The sequence below is a fragment of the Cygnus olor genome, chromosome 10 (genome assembly GCF_009769625.2).
Source record: "Cygnus olor isolate bCygOlo1 chromosome 10, bCygOlo1.pri.v2, whole genome shotgun sequence".
NCBI lineage: Eukaryota > Metazoa > Chordata > Aves > Anseriformes > Anatidae > Cygnus > Cygnus olor.
In genome coordinates this window covers 14,975,055-14,987,275 of record NC_049178.1, presented here as the reverse complement: position 1 = coordinate 14,987,275, position 12,221 = coordinate 14,975,055, and the positions used below count along the sequence as shown (strand labels likewise).

The 12,221-nt window shown below is 49.6% G+C and overlaps 1 protein-coding gene across 3 annotated transcripts in view; it reads right to left on the bottom strand.

Moving 5' to 3' along the window:
- Window positions 1-12,221, bottom strand: part of SYNPR (synaptoporin) — a 92,522-nt gene that overhangs the window by 36,355 nt on the left and 43,946 nt on the right. The window contains exon 1 of one of the 3 annotated variants that reach the window (XM_040568714.1): window positions 623-1,172. The exons of the other annotated variants lie outside the window; for them this stretch is intronic. The gene's annotated coding sequence lies outside the window, so the exon portion shown is untranslated. Of the gene's footprint in view, window positions 1-622; window positions 1,173-12,221 lie in introns of those variants that run through there. 3 annotated transcript variants of the gene reach the window in all.

Genomic DNA, 12,221 nt, shown 5'->3' with positions numbered 1-12,221 from the left:
GGAGGAATGAGGCTGCTGAGCTGTACAAAGCAGAGGCAGGGAGCAGAAAGTCAGAGCAACAGTCTATTGACCTACATTAACGATATTACACTCTGAAAAGAACGCTATGCTCTTAATTATTTTAAAGATTTTCTTTATTTCAATAATACGTTTTGGTGAGGAGCACGTTGCTGCCCACCTGCCGTACTTCAGATTGATCTCTCCAAGGTAATGTGCAGTCAGATATTCGTGCTTCAGGTTGATCGATACGAAATAGCTCTTAACTGATTTTTTTGTATCAAATATTGCTGCATTATTTTCGAGGAGCCTTTGGTTAAAAGTGCCAGAAGAAACATGACAAGCGTTACGTTTAACATTCCTTTAATCCTCACTCTCCACATTTCTGCTGTAAAATGAAGTGCAAAACAAGTTTTCAAAGCAGGCACCCCCCCCTCTGCAATGCAAAATACAAACCAAAATTATTTCAATGTATCTAAAAACCATGGAACAGTTGGGCTCAGCATGAGAGTACAAAGAAACCAAAGCTAAAAACAATTTGGTGGGCTTTGCAATTCCTTTAAAAACCCACTTCTCCCCCAGAACAGCACAGTTACACAAATAAATAGATATGCATATAACTTACCGGAGCAAATATCACCATACACATTTACAAAAGGATTTATAATCCAACTTGCGTCTCCTGAAATAAAGCAAGGTTTGTCTCATACTAAAAATAAAGGCTCCCAAAAGCTTCTCGCAGTGGAGAGGGAGAGAGAGAGGGAGGGAGGGAGGGAGCGAGCACCAGCTCCTTGCCTCTCTTTTTATGAAGCAAATAAGGAGAGCAAGAAAATCAATGCTGAGAGAAAGTGAGCTGATATACCAATCAGGCAGCAGCCTCAGCCTTATTTGCGGAGGGAGAGCAAAATGGTCATATTATTAGACAATGACTACACACAGCCTAAGTGGAGAAATCTAATACTTTCCCCGTGGCGAGAGGCTGATTGCTCTGTTGTGGTGCAGGTACCACCACGGCGTGCTGAGATGCAGCCCAGTCCTCCCCACGGTGCATGCAGAACGGCTTTGTTCTGCGTGCACGCTCTGGGGAAAGGAGCACCTCACCACTGCTGGGCTGAAGTTGGGCTCAGCTTATAAGAGCCTCCGAATCTGACACTTGCAGGTTGCCCCCGGGGCAGCGCACCTTCGTTGCTGGCTTTTGGGGGCTCTTTGCTGTGTTCTGCAGACCTCCCTGCCGTGCCTCTCACTGCCTCTCAGACAGCTGCCTGCAGCTCCAGCAAGGAGCCCATCCAGAAAGGGGATCAGACCTTTCAGGCCACATTTACTGTAACGTGCACTGAGCTTCCCCCGTGCCCTCACAGAACTGGACCTCCAGAGCATCTCCCTCAAACTCGTGCTTTTTCCACTTCTTTAGCGTCAGAGAAAACCTAGGGGGAACCCACAGGTTCCCTTCCACCAAACGGGAAAAGTTCTGTGCTATTAATTTACCCAGACCAAACCTTCACCGTGCCCCTGTTTGCTGGGAGGAGGAGGAAAGCACAGCAGGAGCTTAGCTCACTGCCTCCGACACACAGGCATCTGCTTGCCAGCGGCACTCATCTCTGGCAGCTGCACACCGGGTCTTTGGGATGCTGCCACGCCTGCTGCCCCGGCACCGAGACACAAGGACCCCACAGCCCATCCCCGCAGACCCCTCACCAGGTTTCAGACCCTGGCACGAGACAGATCCATGGCTCCTTCTCTTTGCAAGGAGCCCGGCTCTCATCGCAAGACCATTGCCCCAGCGGTGTTTTGTGTAAGTGAGACCGTGATTCACACTCCATGCTATTTTTCTTCCCCCCCACCAGCCCTGGGTTTATCACTGTTTTGCCCTCTTTTCCAGACTCTGCAACAAACGCATGTGACTTAATAGATGAAACACAACGTGAACTTTCTCTTTTATTTGGAGACAGAAGTTACATGCTGGCGTACAGAAACACCTGCTGGCTGACAACAGTTCTCCGCAGAGCAAAATTTGAGTGCATTTACTTTTCCGTAGCAGTTTGGAATTCAGATTGTGCCAGGACAGCTGGAATTCACAGGGAAAAACATAAAGATAAAAAACAAGGGGACTGAATGCACCTGATAATTCAATTTGTCCATTTGGGGCTGGCACTCCCAGCATTGGATGCTCACAGCCCGGGCACAGAGGATGCTCTCACAGCCCCTGACAAGCTCCGAACCTCTGGGCCTGTTTCCCACGAGCAGGAGCCGCACCGCCACGCTGCCAGATGTCCCTTCTGGCACCACGGCCCTGCCTCTCCAACAGAGGCGGCTCGCTGCCAGCCAGCGCTGCAAGGAGACATCACGGTGCCGAGCGAGTTCTCCGGGGAGAGATGCTGAGGCGCTGCTCCACAGCTTGGTGCGTTCGAACGGAGGGGAAAGCATCTGCCTGCTGCTGTGCGTGCTGCCTACCCGAGTCGCAGCCACACCGATCAGACAACCACGGTCTTCTGCGTTGTGCTCAGGTCTACAGCTGGCACTGAAACTCGCTGCATCTCGCGCGGACCAGCCTCCTGCTGCAAGGCGTGACCGTAAGCGAAACGCAAGCACCCCTCGTTCTCGTTTTCTGGTGGGATCATTTCATCTTCCCTCCCCACCCCACCTCTGGATTACAAACAGCTACACAATCGCTGCTACTTAAAAACCTCACGGAAGTCTTCGGAAAAGCCTTGAAAAGCGTCCATTAAAATAGCTTTGTAGAGGTGCCCCCAGGAGCTGCCAGGCCTTGGCCCTCCAAAACACGTGCCCACCTGGGTACCTGCGCAGGACGCGAGGGTGCAGGTTTAGCCAGAGCACGATGGGTGGCAGCAGGTGATGCCCCATCCTGTCCCACAGCTCCTCCAAACAACGCTGCAACACAGACTCTGTGATGGAAGGAGACCCAAGCTTGATTTTTTTTTTTTTTTAATCCCAAACTGTGACACGCCATGAACGGATCGGGTCTAACACTGCTGACAGCAGATGCATTGGTGCTTGCTGATAAGGCAAAACTCTCATCGGGATGCAGCAGGCCCTGCAGCACTGGTGCTTGCTGTGGCTTTATTAGATTCCTTTGGAAAACTTTGTTTGAAATATTGGATGGGACACTTTACATCGCCAAGCATAAAACCAGACTCTGCCAGTGTCAGCACTTCTAGGACACGTCCCTCTCCGTGCTGTATCAGAGCTTTCCACTTTTGATTAAGCTGGGAGTTTCAGAGCAGACTAAAATGCTTCATGGGATTTGAGCTCCAAACTCCTTTAGATACCACTGCAGAGCTGTACACATCCAGCAGATTTCTGCCAGCTTTGCCGCACCACTCCAGGGTCTAAAGAGCCTCAGCCCCTGCCTGCAGGGGGTTCCTGGCCGGAGCAGCTGGAAGGGATGCAGTGACACCAGTGACCCTGAGGGCTGCAGCCTGCTGAGAAAATCCTCCTCCCCTGGGACAAAAGCAGACTTGGAGGACAGCACGAGACAGGGCTGCTCTTCTCCCATCTGCACTTTGCCATCTCCCCTCACATCTCCCAGCCCAGCACAAGGTGCCTAAAGCCCACATGCTATGATGGGAAGGGCAAGGAGGGAGCCCAAAAGTACAGGGTACGCTTAGATCCGCTTATTGCTGTGCTGCTTTACTCTTGGTACGTGTGCTCATACCACCCCAGCAGCCCTGTTTTACACATCCCACCATGCAGGACCTATGCTGAAAACCTTCCAGCTCATGGCACCACAGTCCTCAGCTCTGCCCGCGGCTGCATCATGCCTGCCTGGCTAGGCTAGAGCAGGAGCAGGCAGCTACATCAGCGCCCATGCCACATTTGCAGGACCTAATTAGTACTATCAGAGCCTCCATCCCAGCTGTGCTGTAATGAAAATATACCTGAAGCAGCCACTGCAGATAACCCACCAGCCCAGGGAATACTCACAAGGGCTGCCCGTTTGCCAGCAGAGATTTTTCACGTTTCCCTCTCAACCTCTATTCAAATTTGGGAAGACAGAAAATTAACAAAGTCTGAGATCTAACTGGAAGCCGTTTGTTTTTCCCATGGAAATGGAACATTTCCTAATGAACCTCCCCTCCCCCTGCGCCGCCCGGCTCTGGATGCAAATATTGCTGCGAGTTTATCAATCTGCGCCTTGTTTCACGCTGTTTGCAATGCTAATGAGTAAACCAATTTTGACATATTATGTAAGCCAGTTTCTGAAACAGAGATTCTTGGCAGGCCAAATGTAAACACAGACACCCTCTTGCATCCAATTTAAATGAGCATGTTGCTGAAAGCACTGAGGGCTCGATTCTGTTGACTTATTCCTGATTTACTCCAGTGCAAAAAAAAGAGTGGAAAAACAAAAAAAACCCTTCAATTCAATTACTAGTGCAGCAGCAATTTGCAAAATGGATCTAATTTTGTAACACAGAAATATGCTGGAATAAGCTAATGCAGGGTGGTGACTGGGGCACCGTGTGAGCATCAGCACAACACATGGCCGGGAGCACACACGCCGTTCCAGATGGAGCTAATGCAGGAGATGACAGCTCTCCCCTCCTTACCTCACCAACCAAATCCAGGTCCAGGTAGGGGACAACCCAGAGGGTGACTCCTTTCAGCCTCCTGGCTCTTCCACCATGGCTTTGCAAGAGGACCCTGCACACCTTGGCAGCTTCATGAACCACTCGTCACCTTGTCCACCCAGCCTACTGTGAGGTCCCCAGACTGGCACCTGGCCCCAGCACCGGGACAGCTGGACACCCTGATGGATGGATCGTATCCAACCTTTGCAGGCTGTCCGAACAGCAGAATGACGTGCAGGAAGGCACACAGGTTGAATGGCAGGCTGCAGTGCCCGGCAGTGCTCTGCCCAGTGACAGAGGAATGAGCTGATGCAGATTTAGGGGTAGCAGAAAGAAGATGGGATGCATTTTAAAGGCAGCTTAAAAACAGCTCTGCTAGAGAGCTGGACAGGATTCATTAAAGTGAAGATGGGCTGGAATCAAATCTCTAATTTGCACTTTTCACAATACCATCTGGAACATTTGCATCTGCCAAGAGCACAGCGTATTTCCGCGGAGAAGCAGAAGCAAATGGGGTTGCAACATACCTGCAGGTGGCCTTTACCCCTCTAATGGATCTGGGCATCTCCAGAGTGTTTTAAAGCTAAAACACAAGTGTGAACCTGAACTGTGCTGCTCCTGCCACAGTAGAGGAAAAGAAATGAGATGCTCTGCTGTGAGGTTGGGTGTGTTGCTGCAGAAAATATTTATTACACGTGTCAGAGATCCTGCCAGGCATCAGAGCTACAAAGCCCAACCCCATGTTCAATCCCGTGTCACTTCACGACATCAGGACCAGGATGCCATTAATCATACCTGGCTCTTTTGCATCATAAAAGAAATGAAAGCACGAGGAAGAATACTTTTAGCCTCCAAGCAAATATCCCATCCTGAGCTTTCAATGATGACAGCGCAAACCTGAGAGCTTTTTCCTTCATGCTGCATAGCACTTTCAAGCTAGGATCATAAGCAGCCGAAATGTCACACATTTGCTGGCTCATCAAGTTCCACCCTACAATTTTGGAAGTACACAGTTGCTAAAGTAATTCAAGGTTTTAGCATCAAGTTTTTTCTCATGCCATGCCTGTACATGAAAAAGAAGAGGACAGTGCTCAAAAACAGGGCAGCTGACAGGTGAGCATCACCTGGGATGGAGACAGCAGGGAGATGAGATGCCAGCACACACCGCTGCAAAGACTGGGAAGAGAAGAAGCCCTGCACGCCCTAGAGACCATGCAGGACCTTCTCCAAACTAGTCTGGCAAAGAGCAGGGCTCCGACATCTCCTACCCCTCTAAGCACGGACGCTTAGAAGTCTGGCTGCTACTCCTGGCAGTTCCCTTTGGAAAGCCCTCACTGCCCATCCAAACACCTCCTGCATTTCTGATGAGGTTACCGCCCACTCCCCCAGCCTCCTTTTTCATGTTGCTTTCCATGTTTTCAGCATTAAGTACTGTTTCTGCACTTCTAAAATACCAAAGACTAGAAAAACATAGAACAAAAATAACCTGAAAGCCAAACGGGCATGGACTGGATGATGAAAACAGCATGGAACAGGAGTGAACCAGATTAATTTCTATTGTAATTTTTGTAGCTATTTAACAGGAAGAATGAAAAAAATCTAATTACTGTCAACTGTAAGTTTTCAGCTTCCCAGCCAGCAGAGTGCTGTTATTAAACTACTGCATAATTGCCTCTTTTACTCCGCTTCCCACAGAAGTTGTGTTATTTCACTTATAGTTAAACTCATAATATTGGCTTCATAACTAATCCTGTCAATTGAAATCCCCGGGCTGGTGCAAGGATAAAAATAGCTGAGTTGTTTCGTTCCTCAGCTTTCCTTCAAAGCCCATCTCACAAGCACTAGGGCTGCAGTTCCTCTGACCCACAGCTACCTGCAGGAACATGTCCAGCTGAGCACAGGGATGGAGGTGACTGTGCTGGGCAGGACAGCTCCTTCCCATCTCTGCCTCCTGAGGGCGAGAGCCGAGGTGAGATATTTAGCATTGCACAGCCGAACCCCACCTCTAAGCCCAAAGCTTTCTGCCCACCCTGGGACTTCAGGCCAGTGCTGAAGTTTAGGTGATGCTTGCAAAGGCCGCAGGTACGTGGAAAGCACAGGTTTCTGCCTTCCCCAGACACCGAGCACTAGATATTTATCTCACACACAAGACCGTGCCAGGGCACCCAACTCCATACTCAATCAAAGAAACTCATTGAGATGAACGATCACCAAAAAGAAAAAGATTTGTCTGTGCACTTACTCAGGAGACTGCTATAACGCACTGGACTTCCACCCATCTGAATTTTGGAAGTTTAGGCTCTGCCCAAACCCCCATTTGCTCCTTGTGCATTGGGCAGACCCTCCCTGCTAACCCCCAGCACCGTCCTCCCCTGCAGACACTGTGTGTTTGCTGCAGGAGAGCCAGGCTCTCGCAGGACTTCACACGGCAGCACATCCTCCTGCCAGCGGGATGCTTCCCTTGCCCAGGACACACAGCAGGGCTATAACCTCCATCCAGCTCAGGTTTGGGCGAGGTATCAGGGCTGGAAAGGGTGAAGGAAGGTGGCTTTGGTCTCACACCCAGCCCTACTATCCCCAGCTCTGTCTCTGGAGACACCAGCCCTGTGCCAGGGATGCTCTCTGGTGGGCACGCACAGAAACTGCTGAGAGCAGGCAAGGAGCAGATGGGAAAGGATGCAATATCCAGCACAGGTGCCTGGCCAGCAGCTGCCTCCCCCGCAAACCCAGGACTCCAGCTTCGCCCTCAGACAGAGCTGCAAAGAATAGGAAACAATATTAAACCCCTCTCCTAGGGCTTCCACATGACCCTAAAGCAGTTCTGCAGTTTCTGCATTTGCCTCCACCCCATTCAGCTGCTTCCTTGACTGCGACTGATGCACAGCCCAGAGCACAAAACAGCACAAAACACTCCAGCTGCACCCCGGGCCTGCAGGGGAGCCACGGGAGATGGCTTTGGCTGACTGCTTTCTCTCCTGGCAGAGCCACCAAGCAGCAGTACTGCCACCTTTGCTTTCCTGGTTGAGGTAAGAGGAAGGAAAATCATTAATGCCATCGCACAGTCCCTTGGTGCTCTCACACAACCCAGGACTGCTCCCAGCAAGCCCAGTCTGGAGACCTGGATGTCCCCCTGAGGCTGGGGCCAGCAGCCCCCAAGATTTAAAGTAAACACAGCCTCATGCTGTGCTTGTTTTCTCATTCATGTTTGTGCAAGTGGACCTGCGGGCCGATGGAAGCCTCAGAGATGCAGAGAAGCTGTGCTATAAGCCAAGGTTAGCCCTGCTGGTGGTGTCACTAAACTGCCAGTGCCTGGCCTCGGGGTCAGGGAGCAGAGCCCACAGCCTCCACACCTGCTGGCCATAGAAAGGATGAAGAAAGAAAGGGCCCAGGTACCAGGACTGAAGGAAACCCATTAGCCTAAGAACTGTCCCTGCACAGATCTCTAACGATGTCCAAGTACAGGAGGAGAGGAAAAGGCAAAGAAAATTGAAGCTGCCAGATACGTGGGCAGCAAAACCCCCAAGAGGAAGAAGCGCTGGTGATGGGACACCACGTGCAGACACCCAGAGCACCACAGCAGACAGGTGGTATAGGCCAGCCCGCCTCTGCTAGAGGTGACGGCAAATGCTCCCTCTTTGGATGCTCAGCCAGGTCCTCGAGGAGACATGGCAAAGCAATCACTCTTATAAACAAAGGCCTTGATATCCGGGTGTACGTCCCTGGGCAGCAATTCTTCAGTGTCTCAAACACTGCTAGGGGCTTCTGCTCTTCCTCCATCTCCCGAGACTCCAGTGCCTGTGGCATGTCCATTTAGTTTTGTCAGCTCTTCACCCCCAAAGAGAAGGGGGAATGAGAGTCCCAGGCTGTCCTCTGCTCCTCATGACGTGACACAATGTGTTTTGGCGGCTTCCCATCAATCACCACAGGTCCTTCAGGAGGAACCTGGAAGAGGAGAGCACAGGCCATGTTAACGCTAGGTAAATCAAGATTTTAAAGAGTAACTTTCAAATTTACAACCTGGTTTGAGCATGCAAGAAAGCATGCACAAGGTCTCACTATTCCCCAGATTCAAGTACTCTAGGTGAAAGGATAAAAATGCATTTCAACCAATGATTTGGCCAGGGGAAAAGGAAAAGTGCATTTCTGCTTCAATAGCATCTAATTAGCACTGGGATTTTAGTTGCAAAAGCAAAACATAGGCCTTGCCACCAACTTCTCATTTTACAGTTCAAAGAAGTCAGCTTTCCTTGATGGCTGTAATTAAGGGTTTGCATGGAATGCAAGGCCTGTTGTGCTTGCAGCTGAGCAGGGAGCCTTTCCTTTGGCAAATCTTGTATGCCTGGGTGAGTCTGCAGGCCACATCTGACTAAAAAGAGTTTTCAGCCAGCTGTTATCAAAAGTCTTGTTCCCAGCTGTGGGACATCCCACTGCTCCAGCTCCCTCAGATCTGGGATCCGTCCCCCACCACACAACTACATCCATCACAGGAGCAGGACACAGCTACCTTGGGTCCTCACCACACAGCAGACATGCCTGTGTGCCGGAGGGCAGGGACTGCCTGCACGTGCCCATCTCATGATGTAGGACACTTGGACTTCGGTCCACAATGGATGCCCTCCTGGTCACACCCAGAGCAGTAGGTGGTCCTGGGGGACAGGGACCACTGACAAATCTCCATGTGGAGAAAGAGGCTAGAGGGAAGCAGTGGGTTGGCCTTTTGGTGAAAGATTCCACCTCTCTAAGCAGTGCCCAAGCAGACGGCCCCTTTCTTGGTCATGCACTGCCCTGTCTCTTCAGCTCTAAGACATGTTGACCATGGAAGGTCATGAGGACATCTTGTGTAATCCCAACGCTCAGTAAAACCAGCCATGCCCATGACAGAAAATAGTATTATCCTTTTTTCCCTCTGGCTATATCTTACCAGAATCAGCAGCAGCAGGGGTCTTCCGAACATCAGCTTCAGGAGGGTCGGGTGGTAAGGTACTGTATTTCCCCTGTGAACGAAGGGGAATGGTGCATTTTTTAAGTTCTGCGTTAGGCAGCCGCACAAGTCCTCTAGGTGGAACTTCCCTGTGGATCGCAGGAGACTGTCCTTGTCCAAGCATCAGAAGGTGTCTGTGCAAGTCAGCTCATTGTCCTTAGACTTTTGCACATTTTTGTGAATATGAAATTCAAGCATTTGTTATTATTTCTTGACGTGAGGAACCCCCAGGAGCACTCCAGTTTGCCCAGTCTCATGCAGTGCACACAAGCTCTCACCTATGAGCTCTGTGCCAGTCATTTCCAGTAAACAGATCTTAAGTGAGCTGCCCAGTATCAGGAACTCCTTCTGAATGAACTGTAGCATATATAAATCCATCACACCCCAGCTGTTTCAGGCTACCTCTGGTGGTTCTTTGTACCTTTCTACCCCATCCACCAGCCTGGCAATTTACTAACTCTTATTCTCCAGGCACCTCACTTCTCTTGGTAGAAAAGCAATGCCTGCTGCTGCCATCTAGATGAGCTCCACCTCATTAGCTCTGTTTCGTTCTGAAACTTGGCTGAAAACTTATTTGCTCTTTTTCTGCTCACACCTCTCCATTTCCCTCTCTCTGCTATTATCTCTCTAATTATATTATTTCATCCTGTAAAGAATGTAGCGCTTGTAGGAACGATGCTCTGCAAAATTACCTTCTATTTGCATTTACATCTGAGCTTTTATCTTTACACGGAATAGATAAAGAGGGATGAGGAGGGATCTGACAGTTACCAGGAAGCAGCTGTGGCTGAACTTTTCACCAGCTTTTGGATTACTAATGCCTTTTTTTTTTTCTCTCTCCAATCTCTCCTTCTCTCCCACTTGCATTTGTCACCTTTGGCAGGAACCCTCTGCAGCAGCCTCTCCTTCTCCAGAGGCACTGACAGGTCCCTGCTCAACACAGCCACCTGGGCCACCACACCTGCAACCACAGTCAAATTTGGTTAAACAGGCTAACAAGCCTAAAATCCATGGGGAGGAGGAGGGAGCTCAAAAAACGTGATCTTGTAGGCTTCATTTGCTTCAGAAATGAACTTGAAAAATACTGCCAATCAGGACTTATAGAAAACATAGGTTTCAGGGAAAAAATGTTAAAAAAAGAAATCACTGTATGCTGACTAGTAAAGCATCCAACCCCACATGTGGACTATTTGTGAAACAGTCAAGTAGATCTGGGTTCAATGCCAACATGAGAGCTGCAAGCCCCCATTAAGCTCTGAAATTCAGTATCTTGAAACTCCGCATGAGATTCCCCCACACCATCACTACCCACCGAGGGGTAAAGTGCTTCCAAATTGGATTGTCCATCCCTCCCTAAACAAATTCCCAGCTCCACAAGACGATAATCTCATCTTGGGAACCGAATCGTGAAGCCATGTGAGACAAGGCTGTAAGCTGATGATCAAACTTTATGAAAATGCCCTAGCTGTTATCTGGACAAATCAAGCTAAGACGGATCAGAGAATTGAAATCTCATCATTTCATAAATCAAACCACTGCCTGCATGCTCCCACTGGCTGTCCAGGAGCACTCATGTTTGAAGGACTAATTACAAACTAGTATGCTTTTCTTTGCTCTTTTCCAGAAGATAAATTAACAGAGTTATCACAAAGATGCTGTTCTCCAGGCAGCAAGCCATTGCTAAGTCTGCCCAGGTGAGCCCCCTGCATCTCATTTACCTTACCCAGTGCAGTGGAGGTTTGCAGACACCTGGTTTTCTCTCACCACTGTGCTTGCCTGGTTTATTGCCAGTGAAGCAGAAGCAGCCAGCTCTTCCCTGCTATTAGCATGGGATGTGCTGTGCCCCTGATGCAAGGCACTGCTCTGCAGTCCTCACCCCTCCAGACCGGCGACTTGTTCGTGGGTGCTGGGGCTAACCAAGCCCTGGTGTTTGCAAAAGGTTGTATGTACTCTCAGAGGCAACACAGGTATTGTTTATTTGTTATTTCTTAAAAGAAAACTTCCAGAAACACAGGCTCTTTGAAGCCACACCACCCAGTCCAACCGTGCTGAAGCTGGCCAGCAAATTCAAAATTTATTTCTGCACCTTCCTGAGATTCAGGGAGCCAGCGCGCCCACAAGCTGACTCACAGCTGAGTTATTTCAGCTGTTGCTTAAGACAGGACTTGCAGACAATAAAGCAAACATCCTGCTCAAACTAATTGCCCTCCCCAGAAGCCAGGCAGGTAGCAAGCTATCACTTCAAACCTCAGCTAGCACTCCCAGGCATCTCTAAGTGCTCGTCTCCCCTTGAGGCAATTAACTCCTAACTCACTGACAGTTTCTGTCTCCAAGAAGCAGTTCCCAAATTACTGGCACAGAACTTTGCACTCGGATCTCCAGCTTCTGTGCTCTTATTCCCTTTCATCTGCAAGGCTTTGCACGGGTTTGTGTCTGGGCGTGTGTTTTCTCACACCAGTGAATTCATTATTTATGGGGCCGAAAGAGCCAAGCTGCTCAAATGGCTGCTCATCATTTAGCTCTTCTGCATGTCTCTCAAAGGCATAATAAACATTATGGGAGAGCAAATATCAGGCTCCGCAGGGTTGCTTGAGTGAAAAGAGAGATGTGACCTCGTGGGTGCCATGCAGAGGGTGTGCCACGTGCCACGCTGT